Here is a 20,321-nt window from a genome sequence, read left to right as displayed (position 1 = left end):
AATGGGTTCCCTATGTTTTCACTTTAGAATACTGTTTCAGATTCGAATTAATTCTTCAGGAATTATTTGATAATTCTTTATTAATTACTAATCGTTTCCCTGTGTTTTCACTTTAGAATACTGTTTCAGATTCGAAGTAATTCTTGAGGAATTATCTAATAATTCAGCCTGATCTCACAATCAAAACGTACATATTTAGACGTAAATTAAAACTGTCCAATATGTATGTGCCTTTAAATATTTACAGTGTTGTTTACGTATTATCTAGACGTAATTACAGGTTCAATACGTAACTAAATTTACATAAAAACAACCTAAAATAAGATAGAACGTTTTCTCTGACCAGTCAGTTATCCATAGAAAAATGCGTAACCCCACCCGAACCTACCCAATTTATACAGAATGTTAAAAGAATAAAACATAATAAAAGACAATTTTAGTAAAAATATAATATTAAAACGTTATTTTGAGCCACTAACGTTAATTCTACACCTACTCCTAAACCTACCAATAACCATTTCTTAAAACTACATAACGTTACTGTTATAAATAAACAAATAACAGACAAACAAACGTAACACTAATCATTTATTTTTTGCGAAAAGATCAGAAGTGGTACCAAAAGTAGTTCAAATGATAATGAGTTCCAGCCGCAGTCCTCTCTGGAGGTAATAGTTTTTATAAGGTACAGAGCAGAATTTAATTTATTAATCCGTGAAATTATGAATCTGTCTTCTCTCCGTGAAGGCGCATTGGCGCGGTACTGATTTCAAATGTCTATCAACTGAAACACGGCATGTCGCAATCTGTGACGAATTAGGTGAGAACCAATGAGAGTTTGATATCAGTGCCGTAAACCGTGTCGTAACGTTTCTCGAGGGTGGCGCACTGGCGCTATTTTCACATTCAAATCATATCATAACGAGCGCGGGCTTTGACTGTGACGGTCGCTGTTGCTGAGAATGAAGATGAAGATCGATTGATAAAGGGCTGAATTTGGATATGTTCCTTGCATACATCTGGATTCTAAAGATATGGAGTACAGCAAACAAATTAAATGGATGTGATTTGTAATTTTATGCTGTACTTTTGTGTATCTATGGTTGTAATGCCACTCATTGGATAGGAGAAAATCGCACAGCAAAATATTGCAAAATGTTTCAGGTTCAAAATAAGTCATTCAGAATTATTTGTTCATTAATAATTAATTACTAATAGGTTCCCTATGTTTTCACTTTAGAATACTGTTTCAGATTCTAAGTAATTCTTCAGGAATTATCTGATAATTCTTTATTAATTACAAATTGGGTACCTGTATTTTCACTTTTCCTGGTGTGTATATATATATATAATGTCGTATATGCTGAGGAGGCACACATACAGTACTGTATATAAAATATAAAAACTAAGGTAAGTTATCACAAGGCACTGGAGTGGGGTTCCACTGGAAGGTGATTTCTTACAAAACACACTCACAAAACAATTTACTACATAGGCAAAACCTCTATAAAATGTATTGCATTGATTAATATTGCATTTTCATACTACTACTATTATTGCTAATATCATTTATATGAAAGGGTCACAATTCAATGTAATTGTGTAAAACTGTTCATTAGTAGTTACTTCATAGTTATTTTTCTTGAACCTTAACTAGTTGATAATTAATAGTAGTTCTTCAGGAGGTATGACAGAATACATTAGTTATTGATTAGCTAACTGTTACTTAACATAATCATAAAATTATATTACATACTGATAAATTAACACATCTTCCTTAGTAGTTAACAGTAGTGAGTTAAGTGTTAATGAATAATCACCTGTTAGTTCTTCAATAATTCCTTATAAGTTATGTAGTAAGTAAGAAACAGTATTCTAAAGTGTTACCATTTTTTTTTATATTTATATTTTCATTGTCTGGCTATCTGGGACTTCGGTATGGAGTTAAATGTTACGATTATAACTTTTTCGCTAGTATTCTATAACATTTTGAGTTTATATTAGCACCTTTTGTTGTTTTCTCGTTGTAACTGATAGAGCGTTTGGACACGGAAGCGTTGCTACGTGATGTCAGACTTAACAAGCGAATTAGAATGGTGTTTTAAAAGCTTGATCAAGTTAATCTTAAAAGGTTAGTGCACCTAAATATTAAAATTGTCATTAATGACTCACCCTCATGTCGTTCCAAACCCATAAGACCTCTGTTCATCTTCGGAACACAGTTTAAGATATTTTAGATTTAGTCTGAGAGCTTTCTGTTCCTCCATTAAAAATGTATGTACGGTATACTGTCCATGTCCAGAAAGGTAAAAAAGACATAATCAAAGTAGTCCATGTGACATCAGAGGGTCAGTTAGAATTTTTTGAAAGCATCAAAAATAAATTTTGCTCCAAAAATAGCAAAAACTATGAATTTATTCAGCATTGTCTTCTCTTACGGGTCTGTTGTGAGTGGGTTCACTGCAGTGTAGTGATATCCGGTTTGCGAACGAATCACTCAATGTAACCGGATCTTCTTGAATCAGTTTACCAAATCGAACTGAAAGGTTTGAAAACGGTTTGCGTCTCCAATAAGCATTAATCCACTAGTGACTTACACTGTTATCTTTTTTAATGTGGCTGACACTCCCTCTGAGTTAAAATAAACCAATATTCCGGAGTAATTCATTTACTCAAACAGTACACTGACTGAACTGCTGTGAATAGAGAACTGAAGATAAACACTGAGCTTAGCCAGTTAACGAACAAAAAATTGACATGTTCTTGAGTCAAGAACCGTTTCTGTCTGACGCGTCCGATTGGAGAACAGAGGAGCTGATTAGGGCTGCACGATGTGTCGTTTAAGCATCGATATCGCAATGTACGAATCCACGATAGTCAGGATAGTGCAGGATGTGCGATGTAGGCTGTCGTAGTTGATCCGTTATTCATTAAGTGTACGGGCCAGCTGCTCCCCGGCCCTTGACGAATGTGATTTGCGGTGTGTTTTTAAGTCCTGTCAGTTTAACAGGTTAGAGACAGAGAGAGCGTGAGAGAGGGCGAATGCGCGTGCGAGAGAGCGTGAGTATTGGATTATAATCCCGCAAAATGTAATGCAGTCACAGAGCAAAAATATCAAGCAAAGATCAAATATTATAAAACACATGTAAAATAATAATGCACCAAACCGAAAAACAAATGCAATTTTTTTTTTTTTATAACAAAAAGCGCAGTCATGGTTCGAAAAAATAATACGCGTAAATCAAAAATGTAAACGCATTTAAAAGTCTATTGCACAAAATTGAAACATGAATTCAAAATTTTCAAAATCTCAAACAAAATCAGGTTTCCTGCTCTTATGTAATTTTTTTTTTTTGTGTGTGCTTGTGGTTTTTTCGCCTTTGCTCTTGTTTCCACGTTCTGAGCTTGCGTTTCTAAAAGTTGCAGTTTGAGATTCATGTAAATCAGGGCAGGCTTCAGCATTACCATTGGCCCGCAGGTTCTAGATTGACAGCTGCGCCTCTAGCCAATCAGTCCAAGGGGGAGTTGACGTCACTCCAATGCGACTCGTGGCTGCTGAGGGTAATGGTGACACAGGAGTGGATTTTCAAATCTCTCCCGTCCCCCTCCCGCAAAAAAAGATCCCGTCCCAGTCCCACAAAAAAACTGGGGGAAAATCCCGTCCCATTTCCCGGAATGACTCATGATCTCTCCCTCTCCCATGTTGTATTTATTTTTTTCAGCCGGAATCTGTCAGTTACAGTGAAAAAATACAGCACAGATCACAGCATGCCCACTTAAGTTAAATATTTTTTTTTGTTATTTTATTGAACTGAAAGCAATCTAAAACAATGCACATTGTGCATTTCACACACATTTTCTATTTTTTTTTTTTTTTTTTGAGCATAGACATTGCACTCTGAGAGTGGAGCTCTCTATAGATTTATTTTTAATTTTAAAGCTGCAGTAGGTAACTTTTGACACTCTAGCGGTTAATAAACAGAACTGCTTGCATCTTGCGGAAGAACATCGTAGCCGGAACTACTTCTCTTTGTTTATGTCTATGAAGAATCACAAAGGTACTGGGTTACTTTGCCGCGGTATCCCCGAAGCAATCTAAAAAAGTCTAAATATAAACACTCATTATAGGTGCTTCCTAGTGCTTCAGGACAAGCTAAAAACACGGTTTGGAAAATGGATTCATGGTGTACTCGCTTATTATTTACATTTTTCTACATTTTGAACACAAACAAAGTTACGGACCGCAGCTCTGATTGGTTGTTTCTTACCGGGAGCGGATGACTTTCTGCAAATGGCAATAGGACCACTGGGAGGAGCCAGAGGAGCTTCATTTTTTTCACAGATTATCTGTCTCATATTCTACTGTCAGGACATAATAGTGATGGGATTTATGGCTCTTTGAGGGGATCCGGATCTTCGCGATCCGTTCCTTTCAAAGAGCCGTTCAAAAGAATGGCTCTTTTGGCTCTTTTTAAATATTTAGTCAGTTTTAAGAAGCCAGCTTGGGAGCATCTCAGTTTATCCTGGAAATAATCACTGGGAGGTATTATGAGGTGAGATTTGTAGTCAAATAATTAAAGCTCAGATATCACACACCAATATCTGAGTTTGAATTATTCTGAAATATTGATTATTACCTCATTTCTCATGTGTCGACTATATTCCATAGGGTTGCACAAATCCCTCTGCTTAGACAGTGACATCATTATTTTGATTTACCTTTAGTACAAAGTGTGTGTGTGTGTGTGTGTGTGTGTGTGTGTGTGTGTGTGTGTGTGTGTGTGTGTGTGTGTGTGTGTGCGTGTGTGTGTGTGTGTGTGTGTAAAACTACGTTGACTTATGTTATTCATACAATACCTACTCACAAATAAACATAAAAAACAAAGCCGGCTGCAATGAATTTCTGTGCAAAACAGCTTTTACTACAAACACTTCCACACAAGAACATTGTTATCACACAAGAACATTTTGATAGAAAACTAATTTTTTTTTTAAGTAGATAAAATTAGAATAAATAAAATGGAAATGTCTACATACTACATACTATTACTACTGTAAACTTTGCAAATAGGACATCAGCCCCTTCAAGTCAATGAACAATAACAAAGTGGGCTACAATGAATGTCTGTGGAAAACAGCTTTTAGTGAAACATTTCTATACAAGTACAGTATCACAAAAGAACATTTTTAATGATTTTAAAATAAGTTTTAAATGAACACAAAATGCAATGTAAATGCATGCACAACTAATAACTAATATCATCACGCTATAAAGGGTTGGCCTGCGCTGGGTGCGCCCCTCCCCCTATAACTGTTCTGTCTCCTGGCGGAGCTCATTTGTATGAACACGCATAGGAAAAAAGAACGATAGAAAGAACGGCTCCTCTCCAGTCGCGACTCGGCTCCCATCGTTCATGTTTATGAGCCGTTCAAAAGAATCGGTTCGTTCGCGAACGTCACAACTCTAGGACATAATGATAGGTTTAACAAATATGTAAAAAAAATATATATTTTTACAAAAGTTACCTACTGCAGCTTTAAGAGCAAGTGAGAGCACTGGTGCCACCATAGTGTCCACACACACTTCAATAGCACACATTTCTATAGGTCAACATTAGATTGAGCGACCATATAAAGTTATTACTACATACATCTTTTCGATGAAAAGCTATATTTGAGGTCTATGAATGATAGGTGGGCTTTTGGATGTACTGCCCAATGTAGGCTACTGTTTTACCACATAGACCAGCCGTTAATGATCTGTCCTTTATCAGCCACACCAAAGCAAACAGGAGGACAGCATAAAGACACAGGGCAAGTACAATTGAGTTCAAAATTTAAAAATAAGACTACAGTTTATACTTTATTTATTTAAAAGATAGGCTATATTTGTGTAGGAAGTTAGGGATCAAAGTGTTATTATGATTCCAGGTCCCACCAACACGTTTTCCCATCCCAGTCCCGTAATAGTGATTTTGTTTACAATCAATGTCAGTCTCTAGTGTGGAGATGGATAGCCAGCGTCAGCAGGCAAATCCCGGACAATCTCAGGTAATTGGTCTTAAATATTTTGTTAGTGGGTGACAGAAACATTCCCTTTGTATGATATTTAATGCTCCTCTTGTCAGTAAAGCTGGTTGTGTAATCAGCGGTAAATCTCCATCACCTGCGCGCTTTCACAAGGAGCAGCATTACGCCCGTTTCACACATACTTCGTCTGCGGTGCGTATGCGTTGCATATTTTTTTTACGCACCCATGTTAATGGATTCCAGCATTCACACTGCACGCAGTTGCGGTCCGTCAGTGCGTTCCAGGAGCAGTGTGTCTGCAGCAGTGCAGCGATCGTTTACGTACCGAGTCTATTTTTGCTGTGCTGCATGCGCTGAATTAAAGTGACAGTGCATTGTTCGCGGTAAAAATGAACATGGATTGACACAGAAATGCAGTCATTTCACAATAAATGTATACTAATCAAAGCCTACTGTGTTTTACACGCCAAACACATGGGTTTTGGCTAGATTTAAAACAAGAAAAGGAGCAACTTTACAGAAACAAGGCAACATTATAAATGCACTTTTATAGAGGCAGAAAAAAGAAGTTATTTAAGACCCGTTGGATTGCGTGTAATAAAGATTTAAATGCAAAAGGCACGAGAGTCGACTGTTTCTGTCAGTGGTGTTTTAATTATGAATGTTTGTGATATCCTAACAAGAAAAGTAGGCTAATGTTGTGTTTAAATGTGTTGCAGCTTGTTTCAGCTATTATAAAAACCTAGCAGTCAAATGCATGAGTAATACGTTGTTTATATTTGAATTTAAATATGTCTATTAAAGATTGTTACTGTTACTGTGATATAGTAATGTTGGATAATTGCATTACAATAGCAAAGAATATGGGGAAAGTAATAGCACAAGGCAAATAGTTTTTGCACAATGAACCCACAAACAGTAATGTTAGCCTACTATTTCACAAACATTTTCTCAAAAAAGAAAACTGCCCACCCCCCTCCAATTCATTAGCAAGTTGAATGTATTAGTCCTGAGAGTTACATTTAGCACTGCTCATTTGTTATTGAGCAATACAGTGTGTTCATGACAACACAATAATAACAATAAAGGGGATACACGGAGCCCCTATTCACATAATAGTGTCACTACTAAGGTTATATTACATTAGCATGGCACTGTTACAGTATGGCTAATGTAAGTCATCTCAAAACATAACGGAACACTTAACGCAGCAACTGGTGATCCAATTTGTCCTGTCTTTATTATCGATGGGATGGCTGTATCCTTTAGCACATGTTTCATGGTGCGTGTGGCAACTTGCATTTTTTCAAAATAGTCGTCTACAGTAAAATGTTCAGAGCAAACAAAATACTTTGTGATGGTGTTTACAGGTGTGTTTGGAACTATAACCAGAACAAGTAGCCATCGATTCATCAGGTCAGCGTTTTTGGTTGGAATTCTATGAAACATCATAGTATTACCAGGTGCCCGGTCTTCGTACGTCGCTTATTACATCCGAGATCAAATGACACATCCAAGATGATATCATCGTGCTAATCATGATCCGGCTAATTGGGTTCTTCGAACACACCTGTTGTGTATGATAAGTATCGCTGGATTGAGTTATCAGAGATAATTGCACATTCATGTGTTGGCTTAAAAGGGGATATCTATCGATACTCGAAACCATGATCAGCAGTGCAGCGATTGGCTGGTGGCAGGACGGCAATGTAATGACGTCATATAATTTAAAATGACACCCGACGAAAAACTTGACAAATTTCTGGACTTTTATAAGGAAACAGCCAAGCAAACAAAACTACATACATGTTATAATAGATACATGAAACAGATAATAGGTACATGTTTTTATTTTATTAGAATTTTTTTCATGATTCCCAAGATATTTAGATTCGCAATTTATAATAGTTGTGCAGTCTTTACATTTTTATTTCAATGTAGAAATTATCTATTCATTTTATATTTGGACAGATATGTTACGTGACAGCATTAATGAAAGTTTCTTAAGGGTCAATATCATGTTATCTGCATCTCCTGCGCTCCATCAAGCCACTCTAATAATAGCATTCATCACTCAAAATAATGCACGACTCTATTATCTGTATAGCATGTGTGTTAGACTCTAATACATTTATGAAGTAATAATTTTATGACAAATAAATATTTCAGTGAGTAAAACTGGCTGTTTCTATAGTAGGCTGTTATGGACTACGCAGCATTTTTATATTATTTTTTAATAATTTTTTTAATGATTATTATTTACAATTATTGTCCCTGGATCAGTACGATTCACTTGTAATAAAGTAGCGGTGGTAGCAGACATATTTTGAGTATCGGTTCTGGTTGAAAAGAAGCTATCTAATCCTGTTCACATGAAATAAGTCTGCTCCCGAGCAGGTTTGAGCTTACGGACCTGTTGCTATGACAGCAGCTCCGGGATGAGCTTCGAAGAACCAAATGATCCAAGATCACGCCAAATCGTCAACATTCAAATCCAGCTAACTGAGTTAGCGACGTACGAAGAACAGGCCCCTGGTCTCCATTGTTTATTGTCGCAGCTCTTTACAATACAGCGAACACCCATGATTGTACACTATAAATTTACTATCTAGTAATTGCTGACTCTATTACTCCAACTCTGAGTGAACTCTCTGCTCCTCACCACGGCGCGTCTCGGGTGCTGCGCTAATCACTCCGCCCAAGTAGCCACTCCCCCCAAGTAACGTTTGCTGTGCACCTACGCCTGGTGAGAATATAGTTCCCAGTATTTATATGATTAAAAATGGTCTCTGTCTCATATAGCCTTGTTATTTGTACACGCTGTGACTATACAGATCACAACATGTAAATAAGAAAATGTTTGCATTATTTTGTCACTTATTGGGATTACTATGCTACCATTATCGATTTATATCCAGTCTTTGTGCTAAGCTAGGCTAGCAGTGGGTGCATCAAATAACACTTACAGAACGCACAGAAATGAAAGAGGTATGTATGGACTTATCTAACTCTGGGGGATACTGTGAATAAGCTGAAGTCCCAAAAAGTCGGAGTGTTCCTTTAACATCCCGCTCGACTATTGCAGTCATTATAACCTGATCAAGCCATAGCTAAATATGTTTAACATGAATTCTTGCTTGATATGCAGTTATATTACAGGCTGTTGGCATGAATTGTACTCGTGATGGAGGCTCTTGGAGCAAGTGAAAACCAGGATGCTCAGACTCGTAATATCCTCTCCTCGATCAAGTCAGAATCACACCGCTCCGCTCATCCTTTGCTCGGCGATGTGTCTCTGTCAGACTCGCAGGGGAGGGTTAAGCCACTCTGAACTACGGGAGACTGAGTGGTGCGTCGGTGGATGTTAAAAAGAAAACCAATTTTCATTCAAACAAACCGATGTAAATTACAAATTCGAGTTAATTGATAAAATCGATTTATCACCCTCCCCTACTTGCTTTCATATGATTTAATGAAAAAATAAATGCAGCTGCATTTAAATGCAGTTGTGTAAAATATGTTCAAGATTTGCACTGCACGTGTGATGGTAGATGTGCAGCTTTTATTCTTATTTATTTTATCTTCATTACAAATCTTGTTTGGTTTCATTTTGGATAATTGCATGTAAAAAAATAATTTTCATTGTAATGCAAAATGTGAATTAATATTCATATGCAAGTATTTGTGCAAAAATTATTAATTTGCATTAATGACAGGGCACATTAATATTCATGATCAACAATCTGTGAATGTTGCATTTCTCTGTCGGAGAGAGCCAGCAATGTGAATTTAATCTTGCAGCAGACAAGAAAACATTTGTTTATTAATAAATAATTAAAATGTCTAATTTTTCAAAATTATAAAGCTACTTCTGCATGTACTTTGTGGCAAACTTAATGCATGTGCTTGAGAGCGGAATATATTAAGATTTATTATGTAAATTTAATATAAACCTCTGATTAGTTGAATATAACAAATGAACGACTAGAACTAGAAAAATCTTAAGTGGGGACAGACCATTTTTTAGTCTATAACCAAAACAACAGTCCTATATAAACCAGTTCAGCAACTTTGAAAGCCTCATAAGACACTGTCCATATGAAAGAGCAATTCACACCTTTATCTCGACCCCCACAAGCCACACATAACTAACCCCAAAAACCCAACCCCCTCCAGCTGAACAGAATTCAGTCTGTGTTTTGGCTCTGAGGAACGGTGTGTTACTGGGCTGAAACATGCCTGCACTCAGCAGCACTACTCTTTGTATTCATAATTTTCTCGCAGCCCATATTATTTTCACAAGACCATAATGATAATAACAAATCATCAATTAATAATTAATCATTATTTTACAAAAATCATTGTTATTTGTGATCGTGGATGTTTGAGGAAGGCTTTAAGACCAAGCGGAGTCATCTGTTCCCGCCTCACAGCGCGCGGGTCTCAGAGGCTTCACTGTCTGCGGTTTGACTTTACTGAATCAGATTGAGGCAAACTTATTAATAATGAGCCCAAAATTTAGCAAGGCAGAAAAATTCTAACAGAAGGAAGACGTATATCATTGAGCTAATGCTGTTAAAGAGAGAGAGAGAGAGAGAGAGTCCAGGACTATTCTTAAACTTGGAGCTCATTATATTGAAGTACAAATCCAAACACCAGAAACGTTATGCATTTTATGAATAATGAAATGTTATGAAAATTATGCATTTTATTTATTCACATGCTGTATGGTTGAAATAATATTTTAGTTCACAACTTTAAGTTCCATTGGCTAATGTTTCATAAACCTTCAGTTGTTATGCTCTAAAATCCATGCCATTATTAATTTCACAGTATTTTTACCACCTAAATGATTAATCTTTAAAGTCACAATTCTATAATGGTCAAAATTACTCAGGCCAATGGTATTTTTTAATGACATTATTTTATTATTATTATTATTTGAATAATTTTAGCTTACATATAAAGGTAAAGCAAAACAAATATTCGGATTGTCCCTTATTTTTTCCCTTTTTTCCTAAAGAATAAATACATATCTTTTACAAGAATAAACATGATAACATTATTAATTAATAAAAATAATTTAAGCAATTTAAGCCTTTTTTTTTTTTACTTGAATATAAATACTATTAAACTAACTTTAAATTCTCAAGGAGTTTATAAGTAAAAAAAAAAGTTCTAAATGAACTTGTGTTAACAATATAATTCGATTTTTTAAAATGAACAATTCCTGTATAAAATGGGACAGCAATCTTTATATCAGTGGTTCTTAACCTTTTTTTTCCAGAGGGCCGCACTTTGGTCTAAGTGCAAGTCTACGCATATAATTTACATATTACGTCAGCAATACAAACCAACCTGATTTATAATATTATAGCCTAACTATTATGATATATAATCTATTACATTCATTGAAATAAACAATTCTACCCCCCATAAATAAAACACCTGATGCTGTTAGGAGCTGACCAATTTTGTGAGATTCAGCTTGAAAGGAGTAACACAAAGAAGTTGCGATTGTAACGCCTGTGTTATACTTTTCGCATGAGCAATCCGGACGGGTACACGGCCAGCGCGAACGCAGACTTCTTCAATTTATACTTCTGAATGGGCAGGCTGATGGCCAACTCTGCAATTGCCCAGAATTCTTATCGCTGTCTTTATATTCTTTAATTGACGGATTGCACAGGTTCGAGTAGCAATTAGCTTCTTCACTCTGCCTGCACATGTGCAATTTTGCTTTTGAAGCCTACTGACCACGCGCACCTGTCCACGCGGTCGTCTGCTCAGAGCCTCAGCACACACTCTCCAATGACGATTTTTACGTCACGCCTACCTAGCAGTCCATAGCGGACTCGCGGACACAGAAAGTTTGACAGAGGCTTTAAAATGCATGACCTGACGCGCAACATTTCAGAAAATGTGTGTTCATAAATGTAGCTTATTTTGATCCAAATATGGAAAGCACTTTTGAATTTAATAATATGAGGTTCTCTCTTGAGATATTTTGCCACATTTCTTCAATTAAGGATTGTTACAGTGTATGGTGTTTCCATTTATCTGAACTTATTCAAGTGTGTTGCGGGGCAAAAAAAAAATATAAAAATCCAGCACTTCTCCTTCAATACTGATACTGTGACTATTCACAGTTTGTACATGTTCATTCGCTGGCATTTTGTGATTTTTTTTTTCTCCCTTAAAAAACAAATATGTCCATTCTGATGCAGATTTTTACATTAAGGCAATTTACCTAATGGCTGTTGATGACTATTTGAATTGAATTGAATTGCCAAAGTGCGTGCTTGTATGTGTTCGTTAAATGCTTATGCCAGTGCAGGCCCGTCGTCAAGGGGGGGCATCGGGGGGCAGTGCCCCCCCAAAACGTAACGCACAGAACAATTAACCCAACTCGCATTAGACGTTTGATATTACATGTTATTGATTTAGATTAGAGGTGGGCAGATCGATACTAATATCGATAATATCGATACCAACGTTGGTATCGGTATTGATCGATACCAGCGGGAAAATATCGATACTTAAGTTTCAGTTTCTATCGTTTTGCGACCTGGCCGTGTTTGTCAAAATGCTGCTGCTGTCACAGAGCAGAGCAAGCTCTTAAGAGTGCTGCTCGTGCTCGACACTGCTCTCCGCCCCCTCTCCTGTGTTGTACCGTCACGTGACTCACCACTAGCGCTACCACCAGCAGTCAGGCGCGCGCACCGCTCAGCCGCGCATTTCTAACAGCAGTCAGTCAGAGGCGGAGAGAAAGAGGAGCGTTGTATGGCTGTATTTTCAGGCCGATCTACCCTTTTTGTGTTAGCTGTGAAAGGGATACTAGTTTCTATATTTAAACTTCACCTAGATGTGCACCAGACTTAATTATTTTTATTATTTTATCAATAGCTGATTCTCCAAGAGCACTGGATATTACAAGGCGCCTATCAGAAATGATTGCGAAGGACCTGCAGCCTCTTTCCATAGTGGAAGATGTCGGCTTCAGGAATTTTGTATAAGGAGAATTTGTTTTACATTGGGAAGTAAAACGTTGTGACTTTAAGAAAAAAATCCTGAAAAGAAGTGCACTAAAGAAGAGAAACATTTTTTTACTTGAAAAGAGAATTTGTTTTTACATTTTTTATATTTGTGAAGTAATCATTTTGTAACTTTGTTTATTTAAATAAATCAGAAGTAACCAAAAGTTGTTTCTGAACAAAAGCTTTTGTAGTACTGATTAATAACCCAAAATGCAAATCACAAAAACAAATTAAAAGTCATGAAAATTCATTTAGATTTAGGTTGAAGACGCATCCACCTTAATTATTAAAAAGTATCGGTATTGGTATCGGTATCGGCGATACTGGCCCTGCATTTACTTAGTATCGGATCGATACCAAATCTAGCGGTATCGCACACCTCTAATTTAGATCATTGCGACAATGACGTTGTTTTCAGCAGAACTTGTCTCACAGGAACAGTAATCACTAAAACGGTAACAATAGAAATGCATAACACATTACCTTCAGAAATGATTCAGACAATTCATTATTCAACGCATTACTACACAGAACATAATTTTAAATATAATTATATTCATAAATGACTGTTAAAACATCCCAAAACAGCACCCAAACCTTGCAAAGACATACCTTATTAATTATTCAAATACAACAGCCAATGGCAAATCTCCAGCAGCAGACCTTTCAATATGTTATTTTTGTGTTAGTAGTTTTATTAATTCAAATTACAATATGCAGTTTGTGTATAAGTATATGTATATGTATATATAAATCATGCAGTTCATTTAGTTAAGCATACAGTATTGTATTGTTTATACGCAATTCCTTTGCGCAGCTGAGCTTTGCATTGCATGCGATCTCAGAATAAATTTTTGGCGGTTTTGTACAGAAAAGCTACAGTATATAAGAAAGTGGTTTAAAGATTCGTCGGTGAAAAAGACGACTTTGACCAACACCAACGTGTGTGGAAACGACTCTGGAGCTAATGAGATGGTAGGATTGGAGAATTTGTCTAATGAGACACAAGTTCACAGCGTAGACAGAGCAGCGGGTCTAATTATGAATGGGCCTACTACTAGTGGTGACGTGATTGCCGTCGCTCTGGCTGTGACTGGGCCAAAGCTGCAGGCCATTGATGATCTTGGAAATGAAGGACCGAATCAGATCATTTTTACAGCGATACCCTGCTCAGTTGTATAATAATAAAAATCGCTCCTTTGTGTCTTCATGGTATCAGACTCGTGACTGGCTTGAATATAGTGTCATAGCTGATGCAGCATTCTGCTTCCCATGTCGAGTGTTCAATAGTGCGCACGCCGTAGTATAGACGTTGAGATCATACGGTGAAGTATTTTATTTGAATAATTGAACAAATCAAGACTATTGTGGTATTTTATTTTATTTTATTTTAGTTATAGCCTAATAGGGAATGTGAAGGTACGTCACACAGTGTTGCATTATGGGACGTGGGCGCCATGTTTAGAGGCACGATCTCTGTTTACGTTTTCGCCAACCATTGCTATGACATTTAATTGTGGGTGTGTTTGGCTAAAACGAGGTAAAATTGAAGAACGGAAGTAATGGAGAAGTTGAAAGAAAAAGAGAAGGGGCCCTATCGGGAGAAACTAAATGCCACTTCCAAAAAAAAAACGTTATTTAGACAAACTGTCCGAGATAAACAAGATAGATCCATTTGATTTAGCAGCCCAAGACTGGATTACGGATCCAGACGCACTACCTCCGCTCACATGTATGGACATCGTCAATTACCTCGTTTTAGGATTGAGTGCGTACACTTTGCAGGAGTTTAAGAGCTATAAATCCCTTCAAGCTCATGAACAGTTTTGCAGCGGCTGGGTACAAGACCTCCTCATTCACAGGCCGCCTAACTGCAAGAGCACAGTCGTACTGGCAAAGGTAAGATGGCACTTCTTCTTCTGTCAGAGTTTTATGGCGGTTGGCACACCAGCTAAAATAAATATGCTATTTACTGACAATGTTTTAATACCTACGTATCTTAATGATTCTGTAAAATTGATTCTTTCTCTGTTGTATTTTGTGCAATGAATCAACACGTTCATAAGATGGCACTTGTGTTTTTGGCCAAGTTATTAAAACAAACAAAATGGTAAATATTCAGCTAAAGTTATGTTATTTTAAAGAGACATAAGCAGTGGGTTTGAGCAGTTGCATTTTAAAAAAATATTGGTTATAATTGTCAAAATTGTCTAAAAACCCAGTTTTATTTTGCTTGTGGTGGGCAGATTTATTTTTGTAACACGTGATTATGTTGATTAGAAATGAATGAATACATAATGTATAATCAATAATTTACATTACATTATTTTTACATTGAAATACATAATTTACATTTACAAATTAGTTTGACAGTGTAAGCATAAAAGCAAGATAATTTAAGTGGTTCTGCTTTTATTAATCACAAATTAACTACATTTAATTTGTATTAATCAGATAACAAATTTATCTGTCATTGATTAACATTTCTGTCTTTATGTACAGGTGATGCACTCCCAGTGCCTTGGTGAAGTTCCTCTGAAGGCTTGGGTTATTATCAACACCAATGGTGAAGTTTCCTCAGCCCACTGTACGTGTATGCCTGGAGTTGCAGAGACATGCACCCATGTTGAAGAATGTCAGTACCCAAACAGTTATCTGGAACCACTGACTTCCATAGATTTTTTTTTCCTGCTATGGAAGTCAGTGGTTCCAGGTAACTGTTTGGTTATTGACATTCTTCAAAATATCTTCCTTTGTGTTCAGCAGAAGAAAGAAATTCATACAGGTTTGAAACAACTTGAGGGTGAATAAATGACAGAATTTTCATTTTAAAGTAAACTATCCCTTTAAAGGGTCTCTGTGAATACAATCAGTACAGAAACAGATAAGTCACTTAATGTATTTAATAAGCAGTTATATAAAAACTTGAGTCAGAAACACTTCAAAAAGGCATGTAAAAATATGTACAGAATATCAAAGCAAATTGTTCATTGAAAACAAAATAAATAATTTTTGATTCATGCAATGTGGCCTGTCTTTATCATCTGCTAACATAATCCACAAATTCAACATCATTCATCAACTATCCTACAAATCATCAAGGAATATACAATACACAACACCTTTTGCTTTGTACAACTTTTAACAAACGTTTTTACAAACCAGTTGATTTAGCAATCACTGCACAACACTTGGACACATGTTTGTAAGAGCACAGCAGACTGTGACAACTTTCTTCTTGTTCTTTCTCCTCCCCTTCCTCTCCTGGCCTCTTGCTAATTACCTGATGTTTGAGGTATTTTCTTAACTGACGTGCAAACCTCTCTTTGTTCATCACTTTCACTTCATTGTGGCCCAGAAGTAAAGATGGTGCCCAGTCAGGATGAGTATCCAGCATTTCAAATGCTGGTTGTCCTGTAAATACAGCAATTTTGTAGGTTATAGACAATTATGGACATCTTCATATACTTTCAACACACATACATCTACATATACACACACACACTCACACATATATATATATACATATACATAATTATGTTAGTGTAACCGTCTTCTTCTGTCTGCGTTGTGTTGTTAATTCAGTGCAAAAAAAGACAGGAGAGCACCAGATTGGGTCTGCATAAGAGAATATATTTTGTTTTACAGGCCGTCACGCCAGCTTCAGCTCAATTACACAGTGACACTCAGTTCGGGAGAAAGGCAGAAAAGGGAGAAAACGAAGGAAGACAAAAATAGGGTTTTGTCAATGCATACCTGCATAAGAGAATATATTTTGTTTTACAGGCCGTCACGCCAGCTTCAGCTCAATTACACAGTGACACTGCCAAAAAACATAACATTCCCAATATATTGTGAATAAAATAAATAAAAACAACTTAAACATCGTGTGTGTGACTTGTTTTCAACCAATGCTAACAACTAATCGGTAGCATAGAATACAGCATACCTCGGGAGAAAGGCAGAAAAGACCGCTCAAAGATTAATACAGCGGATATAGCTGCCTGGACCGAACCACTTTGTTGTAAAGAGGAGGGGAGGGGGGGGGGCGGTCAAACCATCACCTCTTTACAGACCGTTTTTTAATGAATTTTATGAATATAAACACTTGTTTCAATAATAGTAAAACAGCCTTAAATGTATAATAACAGAAAAATCTTGTGAAATTAAACCATTTTAACCTCGTTACACTCACCCCCACTGATTTCACTAGATTTTACATAACATCATAAAAAGAGTAATACATAAAAAAATAAATAAATAAATAAATCATGCCCAAAATACTCAACTCTACAGTTAGATGACTCAGCAATCAAGTGTATCTCCCAAACATGAAGACTGAAGAAAGTCTACCAACATTATCGCTGTCCACAGAAGGACTAGGAAAGAGAAAGGTTAGCTACTCCTTTACCTAACCATAGGAAGACATGCCATATACACATCTTATCGACAAATTACATCCAAGATTGCATAATTGTCTAATTGTCATAGACTACACAAATGTGTTTTTTTTTTCTTTACAAGGACATTGAAAACGTGAAATGAAAGAGAGAAAAAAAACAATAATAATAACACATGAACTCTTTATCAACTCTTCTTGTTTTCTCCAAACGAGATCGACAAAAGATAGGTTAGATATAGTCTTAATGAGCCTATTTAACGGCTATACCAGTCTGAATGAGCCTATTTAACGGCTTTACTAGTCTGAATGAACCTATTTAACGGCTTTACTAGTCTTAGACTGTACACTATTACACATTAACCCTCTTAAACAAAATAGAAAACAGAAAATGTATCAATAGAAATTGTAACAACAGAACAAAAACACAAAAAATATATATATATATATATACACACAAGTAACCATCTACCAATTACTCATAGTATCATTTTCTTTTACCCAAAAAGATTCTTAACAAATTGACTAGACATAGTCTGAATGAGCCTATTTAACGGCTTTACAAGTCTGCCATGTCTAGTACGATAACCCTCACTCTGCCCAGGCCTTTCCACTGACAGCTCCTTTCCAAAGGTAGATGGTGGTACAGAGGGGGGATGCTCATTAACCAGGCTTCCTTCGTGAACTTACTTAATCTCAGTGACATTCTCCTCACTCAAATTGACACTTGTTGCCGAATCATCCTGATTCCCATTCCTTAATTCAGAGTGGTCACAACCGCGTTTATCATTGCCCACATGGAAATCAACACCAGTAACCGTAACATCACACTCACTGGAAGCAGAAGTTACCAACTCCCCCTCAAATTCTACATCATCACTTTCGTGAACAGTTCCCTCACACATCACATTCTGCTCATCCACTTCATCTCTATGTGCGACAGAACCACCAGACCTGCTAGAGTGGTCAGCAACCCACTGAGTAGTCCTTTCTTCTGCAAGCTGCTCAAAACTAGAGTCCTCAGGTTCATCACCACTCATACTGGATAACTGTTCCTCGACAGCGCCTGCATCAAGCAAAGGCAGAAAGTCAACCGGCATAATCAGATTCCTATGAACAGTTTTAACAACGCCCAAAAGGCTTCTGAGTTTGTACGTGTTCATTAAGGAATTTTTGTCAATCACTACATAAACTGTACTCTCCCAACGATCTGCCAGTTTCTTTTTACCTCTTTCGCCTTTGTTGGCTAATAAAACTCTTTGCCCAATGTCAATTGACTGTCCTTTACACCTTTTGTTATACATTTCTGCTTGTTTGTGTTGTTGTTTTTCTGAATGGGACTGTGCAAGCTTCATAGCTTCACAGAGGTCTCGCTTGAGTGACTGCACATACTTATCAATGTCAACTGTTTCTCCACTCAAAAGTACAGGTTCAAACATCAGGTCAACGGGTAGTCTCGGAGTACGGCCGTACATGAGAAAAAAAGGTGAAAAACCTGTAGTTTCGTGAACTGTACAATTATATGCAAAAGTCAAGGTGTTCAACATTTGTGGCCATCTGATTTTAGATCTGGGGGGCAGTGCACGGATCATGTTACCAAGAGTACGGTTCATTCGTTCCACCTGGCCATTGCCCATTGGATGGTACGGTGTGGTGTGCGTTTTGTCAATACCAGCCAACTGACACAGCTCTGCAATCAATAGACTCTCAAAATTGGCGCCCTGGTCAGAGTGAATGCTAACTGGAAAACCATACATGCAAAAGAAGTTATTCCAAAGAACCCGTGCCACTGTCTTCGCAGATTGATTAGCACAAGGATATGCACATGCCAACTTCGTGAAATGGTCAGTGACTACTAAAACGTCAACAGACTTATTGTTGTGGTCTTCAGCTGACCAAAAGTCTATACAGACTAATTCGAGTGGCGACGAAGTGGTAATGGAAACTAATGGGGCCCTAGCCTCAGGCTCTGGGGCTTTACTCACAATGCATCTCTTACAGTAGTGTACGTAATCCTTCACATCTTTCTCCATTGTATCCCAATAAAACCTCTGTCTGGCCAACCCCAATGAGCGCTGCTGACCCTGATGGCCCACGTCATCATGAATGCCTTTCAATACTGCCATTCGGAGCGATTCCGGCACAACATATTGGTAAACCTTCTGTTTGGTCACTGGGTGCTTGGACACACGATACACTATTCCCAGGCGGGTGGTCAGTTTACCCCACTGTCTCAATATCCTTAACGTTCCACGTGATTCATGAACTTTTTCGCGTCTAGAGGGGCGACGACCGCGGTCAATGAAAAACTTGACATGACCCACAACACCATCATTGACGTGTTTGCTAAGAAGTACATCATGAGTGAAAACGGGAACCGGGTTCTGCCCCACTGCGACAAGAGATTCCAAGTACTGCACATGTGAAATAGCTCTTATAGTACCAGCGTCTTCCCAATGCTGATGTGTCCTCATAACAGCAGAAACCTCATCACTGCACACATGTACACTTCCTGTAGTACACACAGCTTTCACAGTAGTGTCCACAGTGCCAATCTGAGCAGTCACACCCCTCATCTCAGGAAGCTCCGCCGAGAGCCGAAACATATTCTGAACTTCATCCGTTTTGAAATTGTCTGCCTGCTTAAGAAGGGTGGAATAAGGAGCTCTAGTAAGTCTGTGCAAAATTTTTGACTGCACAAAAGGCTCTCTGCTGAGGGCATCAGCCACCACATTTCTAGGGCCTGGAATATACTGGATGTCGAAGTCAAACGGTGCCAACTGCGCCACCCAACGCTGCTCGCAGGCATCCAATCTGGGCTTGGTCAGTATGTACTTCAAGGGATTGTTGTCGGT

Source organism: Carassius auratus, chromosome 15 (genome assembly GCF_003368295.1).
Source record: "Carassius auratus strain Wakin chromosome 15, ASM336829v1, whole genome shotgun sequence".
Classification (NCBI taxonomy): Eukaryota; Metazoa; Chordata; class Actinopteri; order Cypriniformes; family Cyprinidae; genus Carassius; species Carassius auratus.
This window is presented reverse-complemented; position numbering follows the sequence as displayed.